Raw genomic sequence first — 15710 nt, 5'->3', positions numbered from 1 at the left:
TAAAAACTATACAGACAGATAAAAAAAAAAATATATATATATATATATATATATATATATATATTTACTACAAAACACAAACTTCAACTAAAATTTAAATAAAATCAGAAAGTATAAAAATATAAATTATACAATGATATCAACAGAATGAAAAATGTTGAACCTTAAATGTATGCAAATTTGTGAATTGAAAATAATTATAAAAATTTTTAAATATTTAATAAATATGTTATACAGACATTTAAATTTTTATTTGGTGTTTGCTTTTTTTAATTGCATTTAATGTTTTTATACTTTCAATAAAACATTTGTAATGGGTTTGTGGAAGCCGATGTAGGATGTTCTGGAACAAACTACAAAGGGGAACCATGAATCCCGGAACCTTTTATCGCTGCTGAAGTGCAACGGGCTCATTTAAAGGTTGCATAACATCATCACAGGATCAACAAGTGAGTCTTTTTGAATGTTGCTATATTAATATGTTACAGTTATTTTTTAAATGGATGAAGGACGACGCGAAGATTATTTATATAATCAATATTCGATACGTAGAAGTTTTTCAGCGTCAGTAATTTTGAAGTTTTTAATGAATTATATATTTTTTCATCTGATCTCGAGCAGCGTAAACACTGACATCCAGCAGCACATATGAGCAGATGTGAAAATATGATCTTTATATCTCATATTATAACACAGAACAAACTCTAATAACCCGAAACGAGTGGTTAAGATGTGTTTGTCAACATTAGCTGTGGAGAAACTACCCACAATATCGATGTCACATTTCAACCCCAAATTTGCTTGAGATAAAATGAAGCCTAGTTGGGGGCCTTTAGTATTTCTGTGAAGTGACACCTGCATTAAGTTTCTTGTCATGTTCTTGACAGATTCTCATCACGTTCTGGGCTTCACATCTCTGAGGGTTTGTGTTTGGAGCTGTAACTCCTGCCATGGGCGGATTGAGAAAGAAACACAACTGGAAAAGCAGACAGAGCACATCTGGACAGACAGCTGCTGCAGACAGACAGACAGATGTGCAGGTGGAGGTACAAGGTAAGATGCATGTGCTATCATCATTGTGAGGGATGCAATAAGAAGCAGAAACATTCATTTAACATGTAACGATGCTACCATAAAAGATTCAAATACGTGTTTTCATGCTCGTGCACTAAATCATCCTGCACTATTCCTCAGCCAGCTGCTTGACTTACAGTGTTTCTCATTGCACATGTACAGTATTATGGGAAGCATTCTCATAGTCTATATATTTTTCCTATTCAGTCTATATATGAGTAAACATTTTTATATAGTATATTCATATTTAAATCTGTAGGTAGTGTTTATGTGTAGCTTTTTTATAGTTAGTTTTTTTGTTTTTTGTTTATGCATAGGTTAACATTTATATATAGTATTTAAAGTCAAAAGCAGCATGCAAATTGCAAAGGACTTAAATGCAACACAGTTTATTACGGCAAATGTAGTATTCGCTGTAAATGACCCTAATTGAGTACAATTAAAATGAAAAAAAAATTAACGATTTAAACCATTTTTGTGCATATTTACAGGTGAACGTGAATGTTTGTTTTTGTTATTCGTTTATATATCGGTTTCTTTTTATTTCTTAAAATTCATTAAAGTAATTTAGAAAATTAGTTTAAAATTGCCAAAAAACAAAGCATCATAATTATTCTCTCTGCTACAATTAATAAAAATTTAATAATTTTTTTGTGTGTTTTTTCAATAATTAAATTATATTGATTATATTAGATTGATTATAAATGCAGAAGAAAATAATTTAAAAAAATTAAAAATAAATAAAAATAAAAAAACATGAAAAATGTTAATGTTCAAAAACTTTTGACTGGGCAAAAAAATATATAGTAAAACATATATTTAAAAAAATAGCTGACTATTTAACATTTAACGTTGCATATATGACCATTTTCTGAGCTAAGAGTGTATTTGATTAATTCCTTGCTGATTTCCGTACTGGTAATCTGTGCTTAATAAAATTGAAAACAATTTGCCCAGGAGTGTAATTTGTTTAGTTTTTGTAAACAAAGGCTAATTCCCATTGAATTTTTTAACCATATTATAATTATTCATAATTGTTTTATGCCCCTCTCAAGATATTCAGTGTGTCAGCACTCTTTCAGTGTGAATGTGTGTGTTCTGGAGTTAATAACTGTGTAATGTGAACGTGTGCAGATGGAGCCATGCTTAAAGGTGTAGACGCCTGCAACGCTCTTGTTCTGCCCGCCACCAAAACCAAGAAACCCAAAGTAGAGCATCCTGTAGCCAAGAGAAGAGCCCTGACAAAGAAGCAGAGGAAGAACCTGGAGAAAGTTCTGGAGCAGAAAGAGAAAAAAACCCACGTAAGGAGAGAAAGAGTTTTTAGTTGGTCTAGAGAGCAAACCCTGCAGGACTCTGAGCAGCTCATACTGAAGATGTGTAAATACATCACTGTGTGTGCTCGCAGATCTGTGAAAGAAGATCAGGAGACTGATTCAACCCCCATCTGAGCAGATCAGAGAGGAAGAGCGCTGGAAGAGGAGGGAGAACACTCAGAAGATCTGCAGCTGCTGAGAGAGGAGGACAAACAGAAGGAAACCCATGTTAAGGAAGAGAAGAAAGATCAAGACGTGAAAGAGGAAACGCAGAAGAAGTAAGAATGTAAACCTGCAGTGTTTATTCCTGTGGATCGACTGCTCCAGATTCAGGTACAGGAACCAGACTGGTCTAAAGTGTGTGAGGGTCACAAGAGTTTTAATACAACGATTGCATTATATTATATTATATTATATTATATTATATCATATCATATCATATCATATCATATCATATTATGTTATATTATGTTATATTATGTTATATTATATTGCAACTGATTCTGAAGAAAACTGGTCACAAACTATACTTTTTTCATAATTGTTATTATTTTATTTATTTATTTATTTATTTTAGTATGTTTCACATATTTTATATTATTTTATACGATACTATATTATCTTATACTATATTATATAGACCACATTGCAATTTACTCTAATGAAAACTGGTCACTTAGGCATTTAGTGATTACAAACTAGAGTTTTTTCATCATAATATTATGTTATATTTATTATTATTTGATTTATTTACTTATTTTAGTTTGGTGTGTATCACATATATTATAATTTAATATAATTTTATTGTATTATATTGCATTATTTATTATCTTTATATTGTATTGTATTATAGTATATTATATTATATAGTATATTAATATAGTATATCATAGACCACATTGCAACTGATTCTGAAGAAAACTGGTCACTTAGACATTTAGGGACCACAAATTAGAGTTTTTTTCATTATTATTATTTTATTTATTCATTTTAATTTGGTATGCATCACATATAGTATAGTGTAGTATAGTACAGTACAGTATATTTCAGGTTTTGAAATGTTTCTCGCTGTGAAAGTTCAGTTTGACCGCAGGGAAACAGCACGTACATGTAGATTATGATGATGATTTATAAACTGATAAATAGATGAAAGTTCAAATATGATAATATATAATGCATTTCATTTTCTCCTTAATAATTGTAAGTACAGTTTGAATGCATTGTAATCCTTTACTTTACAACTTTAGAAAGCATAATGTATTAAAACACGTAATGAGAGATATGCATCATGGAAATTATGAATAACTATACCATGTTGTCACTTGGATTTGAATCACTTTGGTTTGATATGCACAGATCCGATTGACTTTTCATTTGTTACCTGCGTTTGGCCGTTGGTTTTGGACTCTGTAATTGTTGATGTGGATTGCAGGAGGCTCGTCTGAGGTTGGTGATCCCGGCGGAGGAGCAGGTGATCATGGAGGCGGTGAGAGAGAACGAGTGTGTGGTGTTGTGTGGAGAGACGGGCAGCGGGAAAACCACACAGGTGCCTCAGTCCCTGTACGTAACCTCGTCATACCCCACGAGCCCTTGCCTGTTTGTGCTCTGTGCTGTCTGTCTCTCATGGTTAGCTTCTCTGTTCCTCAGCTCTGGGGTATTATTGGTGTGACTGAGTCCAGCAGAGTGGCGGCGATCAGCATGTCTCACCGTGTTTCCACAGAGATGAATTTCCCCAGCGGGTATGACATCTGTGCAGTGAAGAAATAAGCTGCTTCTGGCCATACAGTGATGTTAGCTCGCTTAAAAGCTGTTTTTAGGCTTGACATGACCGTATCAAACATATTAAAATCACTGTGAGTAGCTGTATAATAACAGATGATATTATTAAATATTAGATCAGAGAAAATATAGACAGATTATTGTTCATTTTCACAATTTAAAGATACGTTGCAAATAATCAGATTTGGCACATACAGTATATAATTCAAGTGGCGTTTATGCATTTTTCATCTGAGCATGAGTCGTTTATTTGATCAAAAATACAGTAATATTGTGAAATATTTTTACAATTTAAAATGACTGTTTTCTATTTGAATATATATTAAAATGTAATTTATTCCTGTGATTTGCAGCTGTATTTTCAGCATCATTCCTCCAGTCTTCAGTGTCACATGATCTTCAGAAATCATTCTGATATGATGATGTGTTGCTCGAGGAACATTTCTGATTATCAGTGTTGAAAACATTTTTTTAAATAATTTTTTCAGCGTTTCTTTGATTCATCCAAATAGCCATGCAGGCATTTTTACTCTTAAAATGTATCTCATGTTGACTTTAACCTGCTCTGTTAGCGTGTTTGTGTGCATGACAGCAGTTATTTTAGACCTTTTACAAACATCCTGCATGAAGTCTGAACAGCTTTAATGCCAACCTGAAATATGTGTGTGTGTGTGTGTGTGTGTGTTCAGGGTGGTGTCTTATCAGATCAGGTACGAGGGGAATGTGACAGAAAACACAAAGATTAAGTTTATGACAGACGGTGTCCTGTTGAAAGAAATTCAGAAGGTAACACGCATGCACAAACATGCACCATGTATTACATTGTTTTTACACAATACTATACTGTATTATACTTAAATGAGCAAAGCTTACACACTAGCTCTCAAAGAAAGCTTTTGTGCATCTTTCAGATAAAACTGACACACTACAGCAAAAGATAGAAAGAACTGACTTAAACCCCTTTTTAGCTGCTGAAAAGAGAAGCTGCAAGAGAGCCATTGGTGTATTTCTGCTTGTTTGATGATGCATCTTCTGTCTCTTGATATCCCTGTAACGATGCATGTTTTTGCAGGATTTCCTGCTGCAGTAATACAGCGTGATCATCATAGATGAAGCTCATGAGCGCAGCGTCTACACTGATATCCTCATCGGGCTCCTGTCACGCATCGTCCCACTCCGTAACAAGGTGACACACGTGAACATGCTTGATGGTCAGGTTAACGCTGTGAGGCTGGCATGTTTATAACGTGCTCTGTGGTTCACAGAAAGGCTTACCCATGAAGCTGATCATCATGTCGGCCACGCTGCGTGTGGAGGACTTCACTGAGAACTCCTCCACCGGTCATCAAGGTGTCTGATTTGTTTACATGAGCATGTTCATGTCATTGGCATGAAGTAGGGTCCGATGAAATATGTATTTTTTTTTTTCTCAAATCGCATTTGACTTTTCCCAAATTCAGTTGTTTCCTATTTATTAAAATGTTTATAATTTTAGTAATCAAAAACCATAACTTATACAATTTAACAGCAATTAATTAAAAGTTGATGAATTCCATTTTCCCTCGTTTTTATTTTTGTATTTTTTCAAATTCAGTTTTTTTTTTTTTTTTTTGCCTGTTAACATTTTTCTGGATTTTTTTTTTTTGTATTTTGGATTCCATTTTAATTGTTAAATGTAATTTTAGGAATAAAAAAAAAACATGACTAATTATTGAAAATAATTAATTTCTTGCCACCTATGCAATCAGTTTCATTTTTTCCAAAATTCCATTATGTGTTCCTCAAATTCAAGAGTTTTCTTGGATTCCATATATTAAATTCGGAATAATCAAAAAGCATGTCTAATTAATTCAGTTCATAAAACTTAATAATAAATAATTTATTGCCATAATTATTACAGCTGTCTAATTTTTTTAAATTATAGACTCCTATGAAATGAAAAAAAATCTGGATGCATGATTTAATACAAATGTATAATCAAAAACTGTAGAAAACAAATGAAGGCATCAGGTGTGTCTTCTGCAGATTACGATAAATTAAACATATTTTAGGAAATATTGTGTAGGTAATCAAAATAAATCATCAGTCACTTTCTTAACTGGAAGTTTAGTTTAAAAATAAAATCATCCTAACAATAACCAGTAGAGTTATTTTCAATGTCCTGTATAAGTTGGTGTTAGGTCATCACCCCCCCCCCCCCCCCCCCCAAAAAAAGAAACTAACCCTGAAATATTCTAGCATTGTTATTTTATGCTTGTAAAAATAGAACTTTAAACAATATTCTTGGAACATTATTATGGAATTCATAACAAACGCTATCAGAAACCAAACACTAAGACACTTTTATATGGAGATAACTTCTGATATGACCAAGAAAAAGAGCGTTGTCACATAAATGACCGTTTTAATGCTGTTCATGTGTGTGTATAGGTGAGTTTGCAGTCACGGTTCATTTTAATAAACGCACACCAATGGATGACTACACTGGAGAAGCTTTCCGTAAGATCTGCAAGATTCACCGCATGCTGCCGCCAGGTCGCTTAAACACACAGAAACAAAGATACGTGATATGCACAGATGCATGCAGGGATCTAAACACGTGTGTGTGTTGTTGTAGGTGACATGCTGGTGTTTCTGACGGGTCAAGCAGAGGTTCATTCTGTGTGTCGCAGACTGAGGAAGGCCTTCCCTTACAGACCCCAGCGAGGTCTGAAATATACTTCTCTCTCTCTCTGGCCGATCCAAATAGATTTGAAATGCTTTACAGTAAAGGTGTTAATTGTTAAAATTAGGTACAGTGATCTAATAATAACCAATACAGCGTTTCACATCATTTACTCATGCACTTTTGAAAGTTCTGATATAAGTAAAGGATTTTTTAATGTTAGTAAATGCACTATGAACTTACATAAACAATGAACGATGGTATTTTTATTAGATTACATTAACAAGGGTTAATAAATGCTCTAATAGTATTTTGTTCATTGCTATTTTAAAATGATGAATGGAAATGAAGTGGTGTAGTCAGTAGGCTTGCAAAGGGGTGGAACATTTCTGGAAAGTCCCTGGAATATTAAAAAAAATCCTGGAAATTTCTGGAATGTTTTTCTAAATTTACTGGAAATGTTCCACCTTTTTGCGACCCTAGTAGTCAATAATGTAGCTTATTACAGGTTATTTGACACCATTTATTAAAACCGTATGCAGTGTCCAGTATATTTTGTGCAAGAAGTGTGCTGTATACTCAACAAGGTTACAATCTCTGTCTCAGGCGCTCCCAAAGATTAATCTGGACTGTTACTCGGCTCTGTCCGTGGATGAGGGGGATGAGGATCGGCAGGATTTTAATGAGGGTTCAGACCTGGAGCCGACCCGTCCATCCCGCTGTATGTGCTTCCTCTCTACTCTCTATTGGCGACTGAGCTGCAAGCGAAGTTGTGTGCCTTACTTCAGTGTCCTTCACTTCATTTACTTTATTACAATACAATAGAACAATAGATACTATTTAATATTATAGGATAAATAAATATCATTTTCTGAAAATAATAATATATGCAATTATATAATTATAATTATATAATTATATTATATTATATATATATATATTATATATATACTTTAAATGTGTACTTTAAATAATATATATATATATATATACTGTAAAAAAATATATATGTATGTATGTATATATAGGGCTGTCACTTTTGTGAAAAAATCATTTTCGATTTTTAAGACATAAGTTTTCATTGAATCAATTGTAAAATCGATTTTCCTTGTCTAAAAAAAGACGTTTCCTTTTTCAACGTCAAATAACGGATGAACGTAAAGAGAGTTCAAAAAAATTATACTTTAAATGGACTTGAGAACAGGCCATGTGTGTTTTATTTTATATTATTGAATTTAACCGATACTTAGTCTAGGCGGCACTAGGCAGGCATGCGCAAAAAGGCTAGGGCCATCACAAATTTATTGGACAGGAAAACAAGTCGATCAACATTTCGGGGTCCAGAGCAGAGGGTTTTTTATTCACTATATGTCCAGCTGTTGAGAAGACGCGCTTATTTTCTGTTTAGCTTTCGCAAGGCATACTGCACTTTCGGAATTCTTTTTCTTTTTTTGTTTAATTATTTTAAAATGAATAGTGTACATATTTGGTTAAACTCAGTTCCCTATTTTCATTTTGGAAACTTTTTTTGGTTGATCCGATCGATTGTGCAATCGATTTTCGAACTAAAAGTGACAGCCCCAGTGTATATGTGTGTGTGTGTATATATATATATATATATATATATGATTTACATTAACATTACAAAATAGAACTACATTATACTATAATGTAAATTTATTTTCTGTTATATTATAAATAATTAATATAAATAATATTTTAAACTGTTTAATGTTATTGTTTCATGGAGAAATTAATCTCCACAGCCAATTTTGGAGTACACTTAAATTTAAATTTAATTTAACTTAACATACATACAACAACAACAACAACAAAAAAAATTATATTTCCAACCATTTTCTTTTTTCTGTCAGTTTGAAAAACTGTTCCATGTTCAGTATTTAATGTGTACGTATTCATTTTTGTAAACCATTTTTAATTATGAAGCTCTGAATTACAGAACCAAATTCAATATTTATAAAGATAAACGAATAAACATTATCAATATGAAAAAATATCTGTTGTTGAATAATAGTAAGATGCTGGCAGATGTACTAGCATCAGATTGACCTCAACCCTCAGACGTGTCAAAATGAAACATTTGTGACTGTTCTGGTAGTGTTCAGCTCGTTTAGATGCGTTGTGTTGTGTGTGTTCAGGTTTTCCGTCCTCCTCCGGCTGGAGCGCATCTGAGTGTCGTCGCCACTAATGTGGCTGAGACGTCTCTGACGATCCCCGGCATCAAGTATGTCATGGACTGCGGTCGTGTGAAGAAGAGGTTTTATGACTCTGGGAGCGCTGGAAGAACCTCCTCGACACGGACGGTACACCGCATTTCTCCTCTCTCTCGTTCATCCCTCCCTCTTTCCTCTAACTGATCCATTTTATGTGCTCAAAGGAAGCTAGGATGACTTGGTGGCTTTTATGAAAAATATACATTGGTGTATGAAAATCTCATTGAAATGGGATGCAATCTTATTTTTTGGAACATGTTTTTTTGAATCGTTTTATACATGATATAAACTCAGAAATGTCACAGCCTTTCTGTGTACTGATATGTCATGTAAAATTATGACATTGTGCATTGTCTTATTAAATATGCACATATTTGCAAAATATTATAAAATTTGTGATATAAACTGTTACTTTGTAACTGTCATGTTTAATCTTTTTTTATTTCTAAAATATATATTTATTGTAATGTTCATGTAACAAAATGGTTAAATAAACACATGAATATGAACTACAGATCCCATAAAATGATGAAAAATAATACATGTTCAGTTTTGAAGTCCAGTGTTGTTTTATAATTTGAGTATAGTTGAGTTATAGTTTGTATTAATACTTTGACTTCATATTTATTTTGAAATCATCCTCTTTCATTTAAATTTTAGTAATTCAGCTTAAATTTTAGTAATTTAGTTGTGTGTTTTTGTCATTTTTATTTGTTTTTGGTTCTTTTAAATATATCTTTATTGTTTTCTAAATGTTTTATGCCAGTTTTGGTTTTAGTAATTGTAGTTAAAACTAAATGAAAATGACAATTTTTTTTTATTTTTACTGTAAGTATCGAAGGATTTAGTCCCAAACTAAATGAAAAATATTTATTTTTTATTTAACATATATTTGAAGTAACGGAAAATTTAAGGAATGTAATGTCATTAAAAGTGAACATATTTTCATAGTATTACATATGATTGCTATTGTGTTTATTTATATTGTATTATATAATATATTAAATATTGTATAATAATTAAATGTAGATATTGTATTTATTGTAATGTGTTGAAAATAGTTCATAACCACATAAATGTGAACTATATAGGTCTCATAGAATGATAATAAAAAATGATTTTCCACAAAACCCTGACAGTCGAGTGTAATATAATTAAATGTAGTGCTTCGTACCTATTAAAAATGTGATCGTTGCAAAGTATTTCGGAAAGTTGTTAAATGAAACTATATCATCATTTGCACTCATATGGTAGGGAAGAAAGCCAGATGTGTCCAGATGAGGAGGTTATGGGCTGGGCAAGGACAGTCGCTCCAGCTGGGAGATCTGATGGTTCTGCTGGGTATGAGTTTGAGTCCATGATCAGTGTTTTTCAAATGTTCAGACATCCAGGTTTAATGTGAAAAAAAAAAACTCTTCAAGATTTATATTGTCTGAAACCTTTCCTGCTATTTTAGTATTATTTATATACTGTTATAGTTTTTATTCATATTTTGAATTAGCTTATTTATTTATTTTGTTTTCATTTTTTTAATTTTTAGTTTGTCTTAGTAATGTTATGTACTTTGTCTTTTTTATTAGTATTATTATTTCAATATTTCTATATTTCTGATCGTTTTTATTTGAGTTTTAGTCATTTTAGTAAAATAAAGTTTTATACTATTTTGAATGTTTCTGTGTGTTTTTTTCATGTCTGTATAGGTTTTTTAATATATAATTTTTATTTCAGTTTTATTTAATTTAGCATATCAAGTTAAACTAAATGAAAATAATGAGAAATGTTGAGAAACTAGCTGAAATAATATTATGGCTGAAATTATGAATCTAATAGTAAACATACATTATTATTATCATTATTATTAATTTCTGTTTAAGTAAGTCTTTTTTATGGCATATTTTTAATTAACTAAAATAACCCTGTTTAGCAGCCAAGAAAACATTCAAAAGATTTTAAGTCTTTTTTTCCCGTCTAATATTTATATTGAATTGTTTTTGGTTTCAATTAATGGAAATGATTTGTAATAGTTTCTGTTAACAATATCAATGTCAGTGTCTTATAGAATTTTTTTTTCTATCTATATATATGTCATTTGTATATATTTTTAATGATATGGCCAATAGCCGATATATACGATATCACCATTTAATTGAAAGATAATAATTAACATGCATGCCAATCACTGCAATTAAATGCATAATATTTACTTTATTATGGCGGCCCTCAGCAGTTCTGTGAAGACAACGGGCTTCGGTACAAAGCCATGCTGGATATCTGAAGACTACGAGGACAACTGACCAATGCAGGTACATACATGAAGAAACACGTGCTTTTTCTGTATCTGCCTGCTAGTGAATGACTGAGCCATCTCTCTCTCCCTTTCTCTCTCTCTCTCTCTCTCTCTGTCTCAGTGAACGCGGTGTGCTCTGACGCTGGTGTATTCGTGGATAATAAGATGGCTCCTCCGACAGAGTCTCAGGTGCTGTGTTTACGGCAGATCTGGCAGGTTTAGGAGATCACATCGCCAGACGAGTGCAGGCCGAGGAGCTGCTCGACCCTAAATGGAGGAACGGCTACAAGGTGCCTTTAAAGATTGCTTCTGATTTTGCTGTTGAATCTCACAGAAGTCAGAGAGATTAATCTGCATGTGTGTGTTTGTGTTAGAGACCCCTCTTCTGGATGATCCAGTGTTCATTCACCCATCATCAGCCCTTCATAAGACCCTTCCAGAGTTTGTGGTTAATCAGGACATCATTGAGACCACCAAGATATACATGAGAGGTGTGTGTGTGTGATTTCTATACATCGGCCTAAAATACTTACAAGTAAACACGTCAGTTATAAAAAAAAAAAAAAAAGAACTTGTAAAATAAATGACAGCTCTGTTGAAATAATACATTTGTTGTATTTCCCAAGTGTAAAGGACATGTTTCTTGCAGGTGTTTGTGCCGTTCAGGCGGAATGGATTCCGAAGCTCCTCCCACAATACTGTCACTTCAGTGCTCCGGAGGAAAGCCCCGCCCCCTAGTTCTGCCCAATGAGTGGCCGAGTGAAGTGTCACAGGCAGAGCACCTTCTGTAAGAGCCCCAGCTCTAGTTTTTAGTGTGTGTGTGTGTGTGTGTGTGTGTGTGAGATCACAGTCACATGATGTGGGTGTGTCTCTCTCCACAGACAGAGTCAGTTGGAAGCTTCCTGCCATTAAGATGGATTACCCAGAGGGCCTTGAGTGTTACAAACTGTTCTGAAAAGTTTTTCCTGGAAGCACAGGTGACGTTTCTGTGTGTGTGTGTGTTTAAGTGTGAGTGTCAAACCAAAACAAGATGGAAATATCAGTTATTTGCACTACCAGTTTAAAACCATGACAGATTTGGTCATTATGAATAAAACCTAACGTATGGCCATAATCAAGATACTGATGGCTGAGTGTATATTTATCTTAATTATTACATGGCTACTTACAAAATAAATCCATTACAGTTTAATAAATCTCTTCTGAACGACGAGGCTGCATTTATTTGATCAAAAATACAGTAAAATCATCAATATTGTTTTAAAATGTTTTTTTTTTAAGTGTAATTTATTCTTGTGATGCGCAGCTGTATTTTCAGCACCATTCCTTCAGTCTTCGGTGTCACATGACCTTCAGAAATCATTCTGATCCATTCTGATTATTAGTGATGTTGAAAACCGTTTATTAGGAAACTTTGATGAATTGAATTTGTCAGGATTCTTGGATGAGCAGAGAGTTTAAAAAGATCAGCATTTATTTGAAAATGCTTTTGTAGTATTATAAATGGCACTTTTGATCAAGTTAATGCGTCTTTGGCAAAAAAGAGTATTCATTTCTAGCAGTCAGAAAAGTCTTACTGACCCTAAACTTTAAACAGCAGTGTAATTACACAAATTGAAACATACCATATTTATAATTCATGGTGTTGCAGCAGAAAATGACGTATGCACTCATTCCTGGCTGAATTTCTGCAGGTTTGTCCCAAGATTCAACAGTACAGCTGATGTTTACTGTCGTCCCCCTCCACCGTGCTGAAGACGTGGGCCAAGTAAGATCTAATACACACTTTAACTTCGTTGGGAGTGTAAATACTTATTGTTGAATAATCTCAGGCTGCAGCCGCGGACTGAAGCTCTTCTGACAGCGCTCGTGGCAGAGAAAGTCGACAACAGAACGTCTTTAGAAGCTGCATGGAAGAAAGATGAAAAATGTAAGTTGCTATGCATATGAAAATATGATTCAGGTTCATACATTCTTGTAGTCATTTAGTGGAAAAGGATTGATTTTACCGTAGTACAGATCATGCAGTGCAGAGCTGTCACACATCATTCCTTAGAATGATTTCTGAAGATCATGTGATGCAGAAGACTGGAGTAAAGATGATGATATTTAGATTTATATTTTGCAATCTTGAGTTTTCCATGCAATTCTGAGGAAAAAAACTCACTCATACTTTTTTCCAAGAATTCTTTGGACATTTTGTATTGAGTTCTAAATTTACATCACAGAATATAAATGATAAAAAAATACATATACTTTAGTTTTCAAAAATGAAATGCATGAAAATTAAAAAAAAAAAATTGTCAGAAAAAAAAAATCACACATAGCTAGCTTTATTTTCCATATAAAATAATTTAAGGAATACATTTTTTCAGTAAAACAATTGTACAATATTATTTTTGTTTTTGCTGTATTTTTCATCTAATAAATGCAGACTTTGCGAGCATAAGAGACTTCTTTCAAAAACATTAAATCTTACTGCGCCTAAACTTATGAATGGCATTGTGTGTGTGTGTGTGTGTGTGTGTGTGTGTGTGTGTGTGTGTGTGTGTGTGTGTGTGCGTGTATATATATAAGAGACAAAAAAAGGATCTGCTGTCAGCGTTTTGTCAGTGGATCCCAGAGTCTCTTCATCCAGAGGTCGGTAAAGTCTGGCCACCGATCTGATATACAGTGACCTCTGACCTGTCTGCCCAGCACAGGCCTTTAACTCCGAGACGCTGCAGGATACACATGCCATAAGAGGTTTAATGAACAGGATCTTCCTGACATGGCACGGATGGATTCCTCTGAAAGCCTGTGGACAGATGAAGATTTCCAGTGTAAAACGATGGCTAGACCTCACACCGTATCTGCAGTGCAAACTGGACTTCTGTAATCATCTTCAGATCAGAACACCAGAGCAAATAAAGTCCTTTGTCTTGAACAAGCTTGTGTCTCCATACTGTCTGTTCTGTCACTAATGCATTGTCTTCAAACCTCTAACAGTATTCGAGTTGAGCAGCGTTTAGCTCCAGATATCAATGATTTCTTGTTGAAGTGTGCTGGGGCTTTAGTATGTGGTCAGACGTACCATCTTTACCTGATGGAGCACAAAACAGATGGGAAAATACTATAGAAGTCAATGGCTACCGTCAACTGTCTGGTTACCAACGTTCTTATTCATATCTTCAGCAGAAGAAAGAAACCCATTCAGGCATAGGCTTGGAACAAGTGGATGGTTGAGTAAATACTGAGAGATTTTTCATTTTTCAGGTTCTTTATCTCTGTAAAGAATAAACCTGAGCCATATATAGTTGACAGGGGACTCTTTTGACCCTAGAAACACACTAAAGTTCACAAAAGATCACTTTAGTAACACAAAGAAACATGACTTTTTGGTTTAAAAAAAAAACTAAACTTGGATTATGGAAGTTTACTTTTAACACTTTTTTTCTGTAACATTTTAATAATATTTCACCCTTGAGATTGCATTAATTTTTTTTACAGTGTACTATACATTTCAATAACTCATTTCAAATCTACAAAATTACTTTTGTGACAGTAAAATATTTATTTTTATTACTATAATTTTTTAAAACCTCTATTCCATTGTGTAAGACATTACTTTTGTTATGCCTCGAAGAAAATGAAGCCTATTTCAAGCATCAATTTCATGACAATTATATGCATGTGTGTGTGTGTGTGTGTGTGTGTGTGTGTGTGTGTGTGCATATATATCATAGTCTGCATGTGTTGGTTTAAATGTGACTATCCCAAAGAGGTCATTGAGGGAGCAAGACAAGATCTCATGAATATTTCTCAACTTGTTAAGTGAGTTTTTAGCGTGGGCCCTTCCCTCGAGCGCTGAAATGGTGAAAGTGTTGTTTCTGAGTCACTTTCTAGAGCTTTGTTTTGTGATCCACTCAAGTACTTCTTTTTGTTGTCTGATCTGCTCAGCTGTGACTTATTTCACAACGAATAGGAGTTAAATGTCAGCAGCTGCTGGGATGCGTTATGTAACTGAGGTGCACATGAAGGGCCGTGGTTTCCAGCTCAAACCAGCCAGCGCTGAACCACTTCTGGCCTTTTATTCGGATTTCTGTCACATTTCAGTCCTGAGAAGGCCAGCAGCGAGCGTTACTGCAGGACTGAATGCTAAAAGACCTTGAAATCAAGCTAAAGAGCTGGATAGGTGTGTAAAGGATTGGGAAATCAGTTACTCCCACACACAGTACATGCACAAGTACATGCACTTCTCTTTAAGGAGGTAATTTCTTTGACTATCCGGCAATTTTGAGTCATCCAGAGAATCAAATGACCTGGTTTTCTTCCACAAAACCCTCCAAATTACTACTGTTTTTACTTTTTACTACCCC

The 15710-nt window shown here is 33.8% G+C and overlaps 1 pseudogene; it reads left to right on the top strand.

Annotated features, from left to right (window-relative positions):
- The first annotated feature begins 328 nt into the window (after window positions 1-328).
- On the top strand, window positions 329-14019 carry LOC127964125 (probable ATP-dependent RNA helicase DHX37; annotated as a pseudogene).
- The last annotated feature ends 1691 nt before the right edge of the window (window positions 14020-15710 follow it).

This window comes from Carassius gibelio, chromosome B8, assembly GCF_023724105.1.
Source record: "Carassius gibelio isolate Cgi1373 ecotype wild population from Czech Republic chromosome B8, carGib1.2-hapl.c, whole genome shotgun sequence".
NCBI classification, from domain to species: domain Eukaryota; kingdom Metazoa; phylum Chordata; class Actinopteri; order Cypriniformes; family Cyprinidae; genus Carassius; species Carassius gibelio.
The sequence above is the reverse complement of the archived record's forward strand: the minus strand, read 5'-3'. Positions and strand labels throughout refer to the sequence as shown.